Source organism: Eumetopias jubatus, unplaced genomic scaffold, assembly GCF_037043125.1.
Source record: "Eumetopias jubatus isolate StellerSeaLion01/CBP00866 unplaced genomic scaffold, mEumJub1_p1.0 scaffold_10, whole genome shotgun sequence".
In the NCBI taxonomy this organism is placed as follows: Eukaryota; Metazoa; Chordata; class Mammalia; order Carnivora; family Otariidae; genus Eumetopias; species Eumetopias jubatus.
Genome location: NW_028274816.1, coordinates 128,363,831 through 128,377,436, shown reverse-complemented (window position 1 = coordinate 128,377,436; position 13,606 = coordinate 128,363,831). Strand labels below are relative to the sequence as shown.

Here is a 13,606-nt window from a genome sequence, read left to right as displayed (position 1 = left end):
CAGGGGTGCCTGGCTGGCTCAGTAAGCTGAGCATGCTATTCTTTTTTTTCTTTTAAAGATTTATTTATTTTAGAGGGAGAGAGAGCTTGAGAGAGGGAGCGAGTGCGGGGAGAGGCAGAGGGAGAGGAGAGAGAAACTTTACCAGACTCTGCTGGGCATGGAGCCCAATGTGGGGCTTGGTCTTGAGACCCTGAGATCATGACCTGAGCTGAAACCAAGAGTTGGACACTTAATCAACTGTGCCAGGGACCCGGACTATGCTATGCTTGATCTCAGGGTTGTGAGTTCAAGCCCCGCATTGGGTGCAGAGTTTACTTTAAAATCTTTTTAAATAAATAAATAAAAAGCATTAAAAAATGGGGAAATGCCTTTAATTGTTATCTGTTGTACTTGCTAATTGGATCACATAGTTAATTTACATGTTTAAAAAAGAAACTGAAGTTGTGCACTGATCTTCAAATAAAAAAAGAGGTACACCATGCAAATGCTAACAATACCCATAAAACCCGGTGTAGCTATCTTACTATCAGACAAAGTAGACTTTAAGGCAAAAAGCATCACTGGAGATAAGTTCGTAATTCATAATTCCATATTTCATAATAATGAAATAGTCAACTATCTGGACAATATAACAATTCTAAATTTCTATGCTCTTAATAATATAGTCTCAAAATACAGCAAGCAAAAATTAATACAACTGAAAGTGAAAACTGATAAATCTACACTCATAATGGGAGGTCTTAATACCCCTCTCTTGGGATGCCTGGGTGGCTCAGTCGGTTAAGCACCTGCCCTCGGCTCAGGTCATGATCCCAGGGTCCTGGGATTGAGTCCCATATCTGGCTCTTTGCTCAGCAGGGAGTCTGCTTCTCCCTCTGCCCCTCCCCCTGCTTATGCTCTTTCTCTCTCTCTCTCTCTCCCTCTCTGATAAACAAATAATCTTAAAAAAAAATACCCCTCTCTTAGTAACCAAAGAACAAGCAAATGGGTAATCACATATAAGTTATAAAATATTTTACCAATTAAAAAACTTGATTTCTTTAACATATGTAAAACACTCAACAATTGCAGAATACAAATTAGTACATATTAGGCAGATGAAACATGTACCAAAATGAGTAAAGTGACAATATTTTTGAGTATCAACAAATTTTAAAGTATTTAAATCATATGGAGTATTTTCACTGACCACAGTGTAATAAAACTCAAAATGAATAACAGAGGGGTGCCTGGGTGGCTCAGTCAGTTAGGCATCTGACTTTTGATCTCAGCTCAGGTCTTGAACTCAGCGTCGTGAGTTCAAGCCCTGCATTGGGCTCCATGCTGGGCATGGAGCCTACTTAAAAAAAAATTAATAACAGAAAGATTAACTCAGAAATATCTGTATGCATAAAAGTTTTAAAATATATTTTTAAATAATCTATAGGTCAAAGAACTCCCAGTGGAAATGGGAAATAATTTCAATTAAATGCTAATATAAATATGACATACCCAAACTTGTGGAATGTAACTATGCTAACAGAAAGTTTATATTCATATATTAGAAGGGAAGAGAGACTAAGAATCAATGTTTGAAGCAGCCATGTCAAGAAGTCTTTTTAAATGACAGATTAGACCCAAAGAAAATGGTAGAAGAAATTATTAAGAGCAGAACTTAATGAAGTAGAAGGCAAACATACAACAGAGAATATTAATAAAGACAAATGTTTGTATTTTGAAAGGACTAATGGTTAAGCCCCTGGCACAACTATCAAGAACAAGAAGAGAAAATGTTTAAATAACCATTATTGGGAGGCACCTGTGGGGCTCAGTCGGTTAAGTACCAACTTTTGATTTGGCTCAGGTCACGATCTCAGGGTCCTGGGATCGAGCCCTGCTCGGCTCTGCACTCTGCTTGGGATTTGCTCTCTCCCTCTGCCCCTCTACCTGCTCACACTCTCTCTCTCTCAAATAAATAAATCTTTAAAAAAAAATAACCATTATTGGGAATTTAAAAAATGCATATCATTAGAGAGTCTACAAATATTTTTAAATGATATTATGGACAACTTTATTCCAGTAATTTCTACCTTTTGTTGAAATGGGCAATTATGAGAAAAAATAAAACTTACAAAATGGACACAAGAAGACATGGAAAATATGCATAGTTTTATACTTATGATTGAAATTGAATCGTTACTTAAAAACATTCCCACAAGTCACTCCAGGCCCAGATAGCTTTATCATTTGTATTCTACTGAAATATTTAAGGAAGAAACAAGGCTAATTTTACACTAACTTTATCTTTGGGCCTTAGTTTCCCCATCTGTAAAAGGCAGGTGTTGAACCAGTCAACTTCAGAAGTCTCTTCCAGTGTCAGCCCTTAATAACTCTCCTGGTGCCCCTTCTGGCAGGCCCTGTTCCACGGGGAAGTTAAGAACATTTGGCTTTGATTGGAAAAGATTTCAGGATTCTGAGGTTTAGAACCTGCTGATCACCACTGGATGAATGGGAGTCACCTGGGCTCTGTTCTCAATGCTCTGTAATTTGCTACTGATGTTGCTCTCTGAACTGAGACAGGTTCTCCTCCTCCAGTGGTCCCATAATCCCCCCATGCCCTTTACTCCAAGGAGAGCCTGTTTTAGATATCATGCTTAGATATCATGCTAAATATTTTACATCCTTTTTCCTTACATCCTTCTTCCTAAGTATAGGTTAACAAGCATGCATTATTAATTTTTTCCTCAGAATATAGAGTCATAGAGATGAATATCAGTTATTGCAATCTCAGAGAAGCAATCAAGGAAATTAAAGTACATATAGTTACTTACTTCTATACCAATTAATCCAATTTTCTATGATTTTTCTATGATTCTTGTCTCCCTTAAAAAAATCTCCCTACATTTCAGACTGTTTGCAGTATCCTTAGGTATCACAAATGTGTTTTCTTAGCAGCTACAAATCCCTTTTTCTAATGTACTGCTTCTATTTTTCTGTGAGTTAAGAAAAGAGATTATCAGGTATATTAAGATTATGTGCAAACTAGGAGCAAATAAACCCCAGTGAAGGTAAAATGGAAAATTTTACTGAGATATTAACCTCTACACAGACTCTTCCCCTTTGTTCAAGCAGATAGTAGGACTTCTTTTTTTAAAGATTTTATTTATTTATTTGAGAGAGAGAGAGAGAGAGAGACTGAGCCAGGCAGAAGCAGAGAGAGAGGGACATGCGGACTCTGCGCTGAGTGTAGAGCCCAACACGGGGCTCGATCCTACAACCCTGAGATCATGACCCCAGCCGAAGACAGACACTTAACCATCTGAGCCACCCAGGCACCCGATAGTAGGTGTTGTTCTGCTAGTCTCAGGGATAGTCTGTGGCTCCTATTGAAGAAATAAGGATTGAGAAGAGATGGATTTCTTCTGATAATGGTTTCTTATGACCTGGGGCCCTTGAATTTGGATGGGAAAAAAAATTATATCTTTATTTTCACTAATACGTATCTGAAACATAGTCTTTCCTTCAATTATGTATGTAGCAACAAACCACTGTTGTACTAACAGTACCTGTGCATTGGCACCAGCAGAAACAGCGATTTTCTTATCTTATTATGGTTGCTGCAATATGTTGAAATATTGTTTATGTTTACCACTACTTCAAAAGTATAAAGTTATTAAATCCATCACTAGATCTCGGTATTTAATGTACTTTTTAAAAAATCCATACGTTAGCATATCAGAGGTCTGTTTTTAGAATATTTTGGAGGCAATGGCTGGCTCAGTCGGTTAAGCTTCCGACTCTTGATTTCAGCTCAGGTCATGATCTGAGGGTCATGGGATCAAGCCCGGCGTCGGGCTCTGTGTTCAGCGAGAAGTCTGCTTGAGATTCTCTCTTTCCTTCTCCCTCTGCCCCTCCCCCGCTCTCTCTCTCTCTCTCAATAAATAAAATCTTTTAAAAAATAATAAAATATTTTGACAACGCTACATTAATATTTCCCCCAAGGCTGATGGAAGGAAAGAAAGAAAGAGGGTTGTGAGTCTGTGATTCCTCTGGGAGGATGTGGCAGCTCACTGCATCCAGAGACAGAGTCCCATGTCACCAAGTTACAGCTTGACAGGGCCACTGTGACCTGTGGGGACCACTGCCTGATGGGGCCCCCAATAAAAAGCTCTTCCAAAACAGCATATAACTCATAAGAATGAGGAACCCCGCCCCCAGCTCTATTTCTTACGCAACTGAATTTAAGGGCTGAAGTTGTGGCAGTTACAAAGGCTTCTCTAGTCACCGAAAGGCATGGCCTCAATTATAGGACTTCTGTCCATTGTAGACATAAACAGCATGGAAAAGGTTAAATACCTGTGTTCAGATCATAAGACCCGGCCCAGATTTGCTGTATATATTGCAATGTTAAATGAAAAAACACCCCTTTGTATTACAGTCATGTGGTCTTGTATATGACCATTAAATAATTTTTTTTAGGGGCGCCTGGGTGGCTCAGTCGCTTGAGCGTCTGCCCTCGGCTCAGGTCATGATCTTGGGGTCCAGGGATTGAGCCCCGCATCAGGCTCCCTGCTCCACGGGGAATCTCCTTCTCCCTCAGCCCCTCCACCCCCGCACCCCACTTGTGCTCTCTTTCTCTCAAATGCATAAATAATAATCTTAAAAAATAATAATTTTTTTAAAAAGTCTAATTGGGTTGCTCAGGGGCCTTTGATGGAATTCCTGAACAGTGGCTACGTTTCAGATAGAGGCTGAAGCATGACAGTCTGTGTGCGGGTCAGGGTTGCGAGAGGTCATGTGCAGTCCTGGCCTCTCCATTTGCTGCCTCACAGTTCTGGGGACCAAAATGGGAGCTCAGACATCTTTGCACTGAGTCAGTCTCCACTGCCCCCACTGGGCTCTCCACTCGCAGCCTCATGGGGCAGCTCGGCTCTCTGCCTCATTTTCTCCCATTTCTCCGTATCATATATAAACTCTCAACTCATGAGCCGAGAGAAGGACTAAGCCAAAAGCTTCTTCCTCCTCCTCTCTACCTTGTCTGCAAATTCCCTCCCACACAGAGAAGACGCCTTTGATGGTGAGCAGGAGGACTAGCCCTGCCCCCTTCAACTCTGGCAGAGAGCTGCCACCCCCTGTTGCCCCTCCTCCGGCCTCTCTGGCCCTTGCAGGGAGGAGTAGGAGTGGTGCCCAACTTTCTATCACTCTCTGCATCCTGACCTTTCCTCTCTACAGCTGGGCCTACTGTGGGAAGAGCCTCAGGCCTCAGCTTGCCAGATTATGCAGTGGACCAGCTGATAGGTGAGGCAGGCTCCTTCCGCCCCCAGATAGCATCAGCCTCATCAGCGATTTCAAGAGCAACATCTAAGAATTGGATGTGTTGGCCTTGGATGCACCTGCGGCAGGACCAGGCGGCTGTGTGTCCCCCTCTCTCACCCCCATGCCTCAGCAAGCAACAGGGACACAAGGTAATGGAAAGACAGGAGGCCTGGGTCCTACTCTGCCATTAAATCATTCCTGGCCCATCCAGGTCTCCTCCCCATCCTAGTCTTAGTTCCGCATCTTCAATATAAGTGAGTTAAGGGACACCTGGCCGGCTCAGTCGGAGGAGCGTGTGACTCTTGATCTCGGGGTCATGAGTTCAAGCCCCACATGGAGTACTGAGATGACTTAAATAAATAAAACTTAAAAAAAAAAAGTGGGTTAAACTAGATGAACTTTAAGTTCCTTTCTACCCCTTAATGGTCCTTGCACATTATCAACATCCCAAAAGACAATATTTTCCATCTCTTAGGCAAACCATAGGCTCTGTGGGAATGAGGGGCCCACCCCAAGTCACACAGTCAGACGAGGGATGTGGGGGATTGGAACTCACCTATTGAGAATCCTAATCCATTCAGCTGCATTGGTCAAGGCAAAACCTTACCTCAGGAGCTCTGTCCCTAATCCAAAGGTCTTTGAATTAGGAAACATGGCAGAGGGAGAACCTTCAAGGCCTAAGACAGCCCTAGGCCTGCTGCTGAGCTCAGAGGGAGTGAGGAAGGGAGCCAAAGAAGCTCATCACCTGAGATGCAAAAGGAAGTCTGATGACCCAGCCAGATGTGAGACTGGGGAATGGAAAAGAGTGGGTGCTAGGGATGCATTAGGACAAGGAAAAGCAACTGCTAAGATGCTGTGCTTGTTCAGAAAACAATGTCCCTAGCGCAGTATTGTTGTTGCAGAAAAATGCCATATTAGCTAACCAAACAATCAGAGGCCATTACTTAGTAACAGGTACAGTCTATGAGACACAGACTGGGAAGTGGGCAGAATAGGTGCTTGCCCCAGTCTCTGAATGGTGAGATGGAGGTGGATTTTTACAAGCTTCTGTTGGCCTCTTCAGGCTTGACATCTTACTTCCTGGTCCATAGTGCCTGTAGGAGGAGAGATGGGGTGGGTGCAAAGGATAAATAACTTTGAGAAACCACAGCAGCGGCCAGGAGATTTTAATTTTCTTTCTATTTTTTCTATTTTGAAATATTTGATATAGCCATAAGAATTTGTTACGTAGGGGCGCCTGGTTGGTTCAGTCATTAAGCGTCTGCCTTCGGCTCAGGTCATGATCCCAGGGTCCTGGGATCGAGCCCCACGTCGGGCTCCCTGCTCACTGAGGAGCCTGCTTCTCTCTCTCCCACTCCCCCTGCTTGTGTTCCCTCTCTTGCTGTGTCTCTCTCTGTCAAATAAATAAATAAAATCTTAAAAAAAATAGAATTTGTTATGTATATACAGTCACATGCATAATAATAAAACAAATGCCTGTGAGCTCCCCACCCACTTAAGAACTAGAACACTGCCCGTGCTCAAACGTTTCACCTCCTGCCTGACCCAAAGGTGACCACTATTCTGAATTTGTCCCACAATATTTTGCTTTTCTTTCTACTTTTTCATACATAAATCTCCACGCAGTATAATGTTTAGTTTTATTTTTAAATTTAATAAGAATGTATTTATTCTATGAATTACTTTTTTCACTTATTATTGTTTCTAAGATTCTTCCATGCTGACATGTAAACAGTTCGTTCATTTGTACTGTATATAGTATTCCCTTGTGTGAATACACTACAACTGATTTTTCCACTTTTTTATCCAAGGACTTTGGGATTCTTTCTAGTTCTTTGCTGTTTTCAACAATGCTGCTAAGAACATTCGGATATTTATACCAAGTGTAAGAGTTTCTCTGGGGTATATACCCTGGAGTGGAATTATTGAGTCAAATTGTTTTTCAGAGTGGTCGGACCAATTTATGTTCCACTTATGAGAGTTCTTGTCACATGACATCCTCTCCAAGACTTGGTGTTGTTCTCCCACTTTCTAGCAGCATCCCTAACCTTGGCTACTTCTGCTGATGACCTAGGGTGGCTCCCACCTTTCCCAGCCAGAGCTCTGGGGTGAACTTGCTGAGATGTTTCTATGTATCCTTGTGTTCCTAACTGATAACACTGACCACAGGGAAGGGAGGAAATATAAGTTTAGGGATAGACTGGGGGACTTGAGGTTTATCTATGTGACTATCAGAATCACTGGCTCCTTTTGGAGAACAAAGGCCAGCTGGTAAATCTGTGAGTTCTGCCCTAACCCTAAGCACACTGAAGCCTGGTCTTCCGGGGTGACTGAAGATGCTTAATTCATTTTCCTCCCTATCAGCCCCCACAGTCTCTCCTGTTTCTTAGGTGATTACTCTTTACCTCCCCCCATGCCTCCGTCTACTCTCTGCCAGTGTTTCTCCAAGTGTGGCCCAACGGCCGCCTCCATCGGAATCAGCTGGGGTGCTTGTTAGAAATGCAGATTCTCAGAACCCTCTGCAGATGGAATCAGACTTTCTGAGGTGCAGCTTAGGAACTGCTGTTTAACACACTCCTCACATGATCCATGTGCATGTCGAAGTTTAAGAGCTACTGCTCCAAGCACTGCTGTTAGGGAGGTCAGGCCAAGGGCCTCTCCGAACGCTCAGACAGTCTCCCAACAGCTCCTCCATGAGGGCCAAGTTGATTCTCATCCTTCCATGACCCTTCCCCTACCTCCACTGTCCCTCAGGGCAGAAGGGATAAGGAGATCACTTTAGCTGAAGCATCTGTGTGTACAAGACACGCATCGCAGCATCCTTTACAGTAACGAGAAACCGAAAATTGCTGCCTCTTTACGAACAATTCATAAATTCATAAACCAAATTCATAATGGCACATCTTTCCAATGGAATGCTATGCAGCTATTCACAGTGACTTCATGTTGCTATTATTTCCTTTCCACTTCCAGCAAATCTTTAAAAAGTGTGTTAAATTTTACAGTTTCTGGTATTTGAATTTTCTACATAAGCATGCATTATGTTTATAATCAGAAAAACACAATAGAACACAGAAACATCCAGAAGCATTTGCTGGATATTTATAAAGGAATTGGCTTGAATTATTCTACAAGCCCTGCTAACAAGAATCTCTTTAAATTATCAAGGGAAATACTACAGGAAATTTTCTCATAGCTGAAGAACCTGGCTTTCTAGATCGAAAGAGTTCACAAAAAGGCTAGTACAACAAACTGTTGTTTAATGATTTTGCTTTTGTTTTTTAAGATTTTATTTATTTATTTGAGAGAAAGAATGAGCACAAGTGGGGAGAGGGGCAGAGGGAGAGAGAGAATTTCAAGCAGTCTCTGCGCTAAGCATCGGGACTCGATCCCAGGACTCTGAGATCCTGACCTGAGCCAAAAACAAGAGTCAGATGCTTAACCGACTAAGTCACCCGGGCATCCCTAATGATTTTGTTTAATAATGCAGGTATTTGTCCTCACCACGGATGAATTTTTTTTTTTTACTTAGTTTTTATTACTTTTTTTTTCAGAACACCAAGAATGAAGAGAAGATCCTAAAAGCTTCCGAAGAGAAAAAAGGAAAAACAGGTCAAAGACAAAGCATTAAGAATCAGAGTGGCATTTGGGCTGCTATCAGAGACACTGCATATTAGAAGACCAAGAAACTTTGCTTTCAAAACAATGGGTTGCCTGGCTCAGTCAGTAGATCATGTGACTCTTGATCGTGGGCTGTGAGTTCAAGCCCCATGTTGGGCATAGAGATTATTTAAAAGAAAGAGAGAGAAAGGAAAGAAAATACAAAATAATCAGGAAAAATGATTCCTATATTTATCCTAAACTGCCTAGCATATGTAATGGTAGAATAAAGACATCCTGAGACATATAAGAACTTTAATATGTAATTTCCCAAACACTCTTAGAATATGCCTGGAGGATGCATTTTAGCAAAATGAGGATGTACAACATGAAAGAGAAAGCCATGAACCCTGGAAACTGGAGATCCAACCCAGGACACTGGTGAGGGTAGGTCCAGCAGGGCCCAGCTGTGTACAGGCCCTAGGAGGGTGCAGTTCGTCCAAGTTGGGGCAGGAGGAGGGGGCTGTGGGATAGATGCCTCCAGATTTAAAAATGCAAATGGAACCAGCAAAGGCTTCAAACCGTGTCCCACACGTTTCCCGTGTGGGAAACCTATTGACAGTCATGTGACAGATTTTTTGGAGTATTTGGGAAAAGTCACAGAAAGGAAAGAGTCATATAGAAAACTAAGCAAATGAAAATATGAAAGCTGAGGGCGCCTGGGTGGCTCAGTTGGTTAAGCGACTGCCTTCGGCTCAGGTCATGATCCTGGAGTCCCGGGATCGAGTCCCACATCGGGCTCCCTGCCCAGCAGGGAGTCTGCTTCTCCCTCTGACCCTCTTCCCTCTCGTGTTCTCTATCTCTCATTCTCTCTCAAATAAATAAATAAAATCTAAAAAAAAAATATGAAAGCTGATAATTTCAGGAAAACCAAAAAATTGTAGAAGAAAGAAAATATAGAGTACTGTAAGTCACCACAACGCTTAAAACTGATAAACTATGAAACTATAGCATGTGCATATTACTTTAAAATACGGAGAAAAACGAGGGGATAAAAACAGTTAAAAGAGTTGCAAGTGTCTGTCTCTTGGAAATGAGACAGGAGATTGGGTAAATACTGTTGTATTTTGCCATAAGCCTTGTAGCACTATTTTTTTTTAAACTACACTTATTCTCCTTTTTTAAAAAAGATTTTATTTATTTGAGAGAGAGAGAGCACTAGAGAGAGAGAGAGAGAGAGAGCACGAGTTGGGGTCAGAGGAGAGGGAGAAGCAGGCTCCCCGCTGAGCAGGGAGCCCGATGTGGGGCTTGATCCCAGGACCCTGGGATCACAACCTGAGCGGAAAGCAGACACTTAACCAACTCAGCTACCATGTGCCCCTACACTCACTATTCTCATAATAAAAGTTGGAACATTCATACACTGCTGATTGAATGTAAAATGATGCAGGCAGTAACTCTAAAAAGTTAAACATAGAGTCACTACATGAACCAGCATTTCCACTCCTAGGAATATACTCAAGAGCACTGAAAACAGGTGTTCAAACAAAAACTTGTACAGGACTAGTTCAACATCATTTATTCACAACAACCAAAAAAAAAAAAAAAGGTAAATGTCCATGAAGGTTAGAAAAATGTGGCAGGGGCGCCTGGGTGGCTCAGACAGTTAAGCGTCTGCCTTCGGCTCAGGTCATGATCTCAGAGTCCTGGGATCGAGCCCCACATCGGGCTCCCTGCTCAGCGGGGAGCCTGCTTCTCCCTCTTCCTCTGCCTGCTGCTTCCTTTGCTTATGCTCTCTCTCTGTCAAAAATAAATTTAAAAAAAAATTAAAAAAAAAGAAAAATGTGGCATATCCATATGGAATATGATTCAACCATAAAAAAAGGAATAAAGTACTGATCCATGCTACCACATGGATGAACCTTGAAAACGTTGCCCTAAGTAAAAGAAGCCAGTCACAAAAGGTCACATATTGTATAATTCCATTTATATGAAATGTTCAGAATAGGTAAATCCATAGAAACAGAAACTAGATTGGTGGTTGCTTGGGGTTGGTGGGAGGGGGAGATGGGGAGGGATTGCTTAATGGGTATGGAGTTTTTTTGGGGTGATGAAATGTTCTGCTGATGGTTGCACAACATTGTGAATATTTGAAAAACCACCAAATTGTACACTTTAAAATGATCAAATGGTGAATTTTATCTTATATAATTTTGTCTCAATAAGGATACATCGGGTTGTAGCAGAACACCCAATTCAAGCTGCTTAAATGATAAAAGATGTGTTTTGGGATGTCTGGGTGGCTCAGTTGGTTAAGTGTCTGCCTTCGCTCAGGTCATGATCCTGGGCTCCTTGCTCAGCAGGGAGCCTGCTTCTCCTTCTGCCTGCTGCCCCACCCCCCACCCCAGCTTGTGTGCTCTCTCTCTCTGGCAAATAAATAAAACCTTTAAAAAATTTATCAAAAAGAAAAGAGATGTGTTTTGAGTTGAAAATACTTTTTTTTTTTTTTTCAAAGAATAACCACCCAATATGCATGTTTTCCCTCCACTCTTCCAGGGCCTAAAATCCACTTGGCCCTGAGACCCATGCACACAGGACCTGCAGCGGTGCTGGGGAGGACAGTGCACTGTGGTGGTAAATAAGCGCTTGGGGGCCAGACAGATTAGAGTTCCGGTTCCTTCACTGCCTTGCAGCCAGACCTTGCACAGAATTCTTAATCTGTTTCACTTGCCTCTTCACTAAAATGGGGCAAATAACAGCCCCTATCTTATCCAGGACTTGTTAAAATTAGAAGAGATAGAAGCGCCTGGGTAGCTCAGTCGGTTGAGCATCTGCCTTCGGCTGGGGTCATGATCTCAGGGTCCTGCGATCGAGTCCCGAGTCCCGCATCGGGCTCCTGCTCCGCGGGGAGTCTGCTTCTCCCTCTCCTGGCGGCTTGTGCTCTGTTGCTATCTGTCTCTCTGTCAAATAAATAAATAAAATCTTTAAAGTAAAATAAAATTAGAAGAGATAACGTTTTTATAAGCTCCAGGCGCAGTGCCTAGCCCATTGCACACTCAGATCTGCTATTTGGGGGGAAAGTTCTGCTCCCGGAATGAGCAGTTGCATTAAGCATAATGGAGCCAGAGCAGGTAGGAGAGGATTTCGGGAAAAAGCAATACTCTCTAATATTTATTGAGCGCTACTCGGTGGCAGGCCCCGTTCCAAGGCCTTCCTGCGCCTCCGCTCGCCTCCCTAGTGCACCCGGCCCGCCGCGGAACCCCGCCAGGGAGCGGGGCTCGTGCGGCCCCGGGCTGCGAGCCGCCGCGACCGCGCCCCAGCGACGCGAAGGAGGCCGGCGCCCGGGCGACAGGGGCCGGGGTTTGGGCGGGGGGAGCGGGAGGGCCCGGGGCACGCGGGGATCGAAGAGCCGGGGCCGGAGCGCGGCGCGGGACGCGGGGCGGCACCGAGGCCGGAGGAGGCGGGAATCTAGGGGCTCGAGGGCCGCGGGGCGCGGAGGCCGGAGGCTGCTGGGACACGGTGGTGCGCAGGCAGCGGGGGCCGGAGAAAGCCGGGGCCTGGAGGAGCCCGGGGTGCTGTAGACGTCGCGGGAATCAAAGGGGCGTCGGAAAACCCAGGACAGCACCGCCCCAAAGTACCCCTGCCCGCACCCTTCGCTTAGAGCGCACACTGTGGGCTTGGCGCTAACCCTCTGTTCACAGGGCTCGGTTTACTCACTCGCCTCCTCCCCTAGTCTGGGATTGCTTGCGAAGTTGCTTGGTCTTCATTTTAAACGGCGGACAAAGGATCCAAACTGCGTCCCTCCCTCGGGCTCCAGTCGGCCTCTGGGGTCCTTGAAGGCAGGGCTGGTCCTTCACTACTGTGTCCCCAACAGCCTGGCACATGATAGGCTCTCAGTGGACGGTGGGTGGATACAGAAGAAATGGTTGTGTGAGAGAACTGCCTCCCTTGAGACCCAGAGCTCGCTCTCGGGACTCGAAGCAGAGGTGGAGGCCTGTGGTAGGAGGCCTGGCACAGAAGCACTAATAGCTGCTGGGACCCCCCCCCTCCCCCATGTGTATATTGGCGGGCCATGTGAAAGCACACTCATTGCCCTTTTTTTTTCTGAGCCTCACACTATCGTTGGAAAGTAGGAGCGGCTCCTGCTGTTACTCTCATTTGGCAGATGAGAAGACCAAGATTCAGAGGAGTAGCCCAGTTACATGTTACGCAAAATCCAGTCTTGCCTGCTTTCTGGGGCCCGGCTTCCCGGAGTTCCTGCACCAGGCTTGTAGCTATGGATGCCCATAGGGCTGGCATTTCTCCTGTTTTTCCTGTGCCCACTGAAGTATTCGGGCTGTAGGGTGCAAAGGGAGGGTGGTGGGCTGGTGACCGCGGCCAGCAGTAGGTGGTGTGGTAGTAAGGGAAATAGAGAAAGCAACACTGCCATTTAATGCCAGTCCAGGTTTGATTCAAGGCAGGCTTTACTGGGCTGTGTATTTGGGGAGGAGTGCAATGACAAATGAGACACAGGCCTTGCACTCAGGGAGTCAAAACTCGGTAGGACAATAGCCACATATATAGGATATTCACGAGTTCAAGAAGTTTAGCTAAAAACAGTGGTTCTCAACCAGAGGTTCAAGGAGTACCTGTGGAGAATTTTAAGTATATGCATGCAAAGGCGCCTGGGCGGCTCAGATAGTTAAGCGTCTGCCTTCGTCTCAGGTCATGA

At 44.4% G+C, this 13,606-nt stretch overlaps 1 long non-coding RNA gene across 1 annotated transcript; it reads right to left on the bottom strand.

The window, feature by feature from the left end:
* Window positions 1-355: 355 nt before the first annotated feature.
* Window positions 356-12,829, bottom strand: LOC148163490 (uncharacterized). Its single transcript, XR_015769366.1, has 2 exons — window positions 12,613-12,829; window positions 356-11,855 (listed from the first exon to the last, which is right to left on the bottom strand). It is a non-coding gene; the product is annotated as an uncharacterized LOC148163490 (long non-coding RNA).
* Window positions 12,830-13,606: the final 777 nt, after the last annotated feature.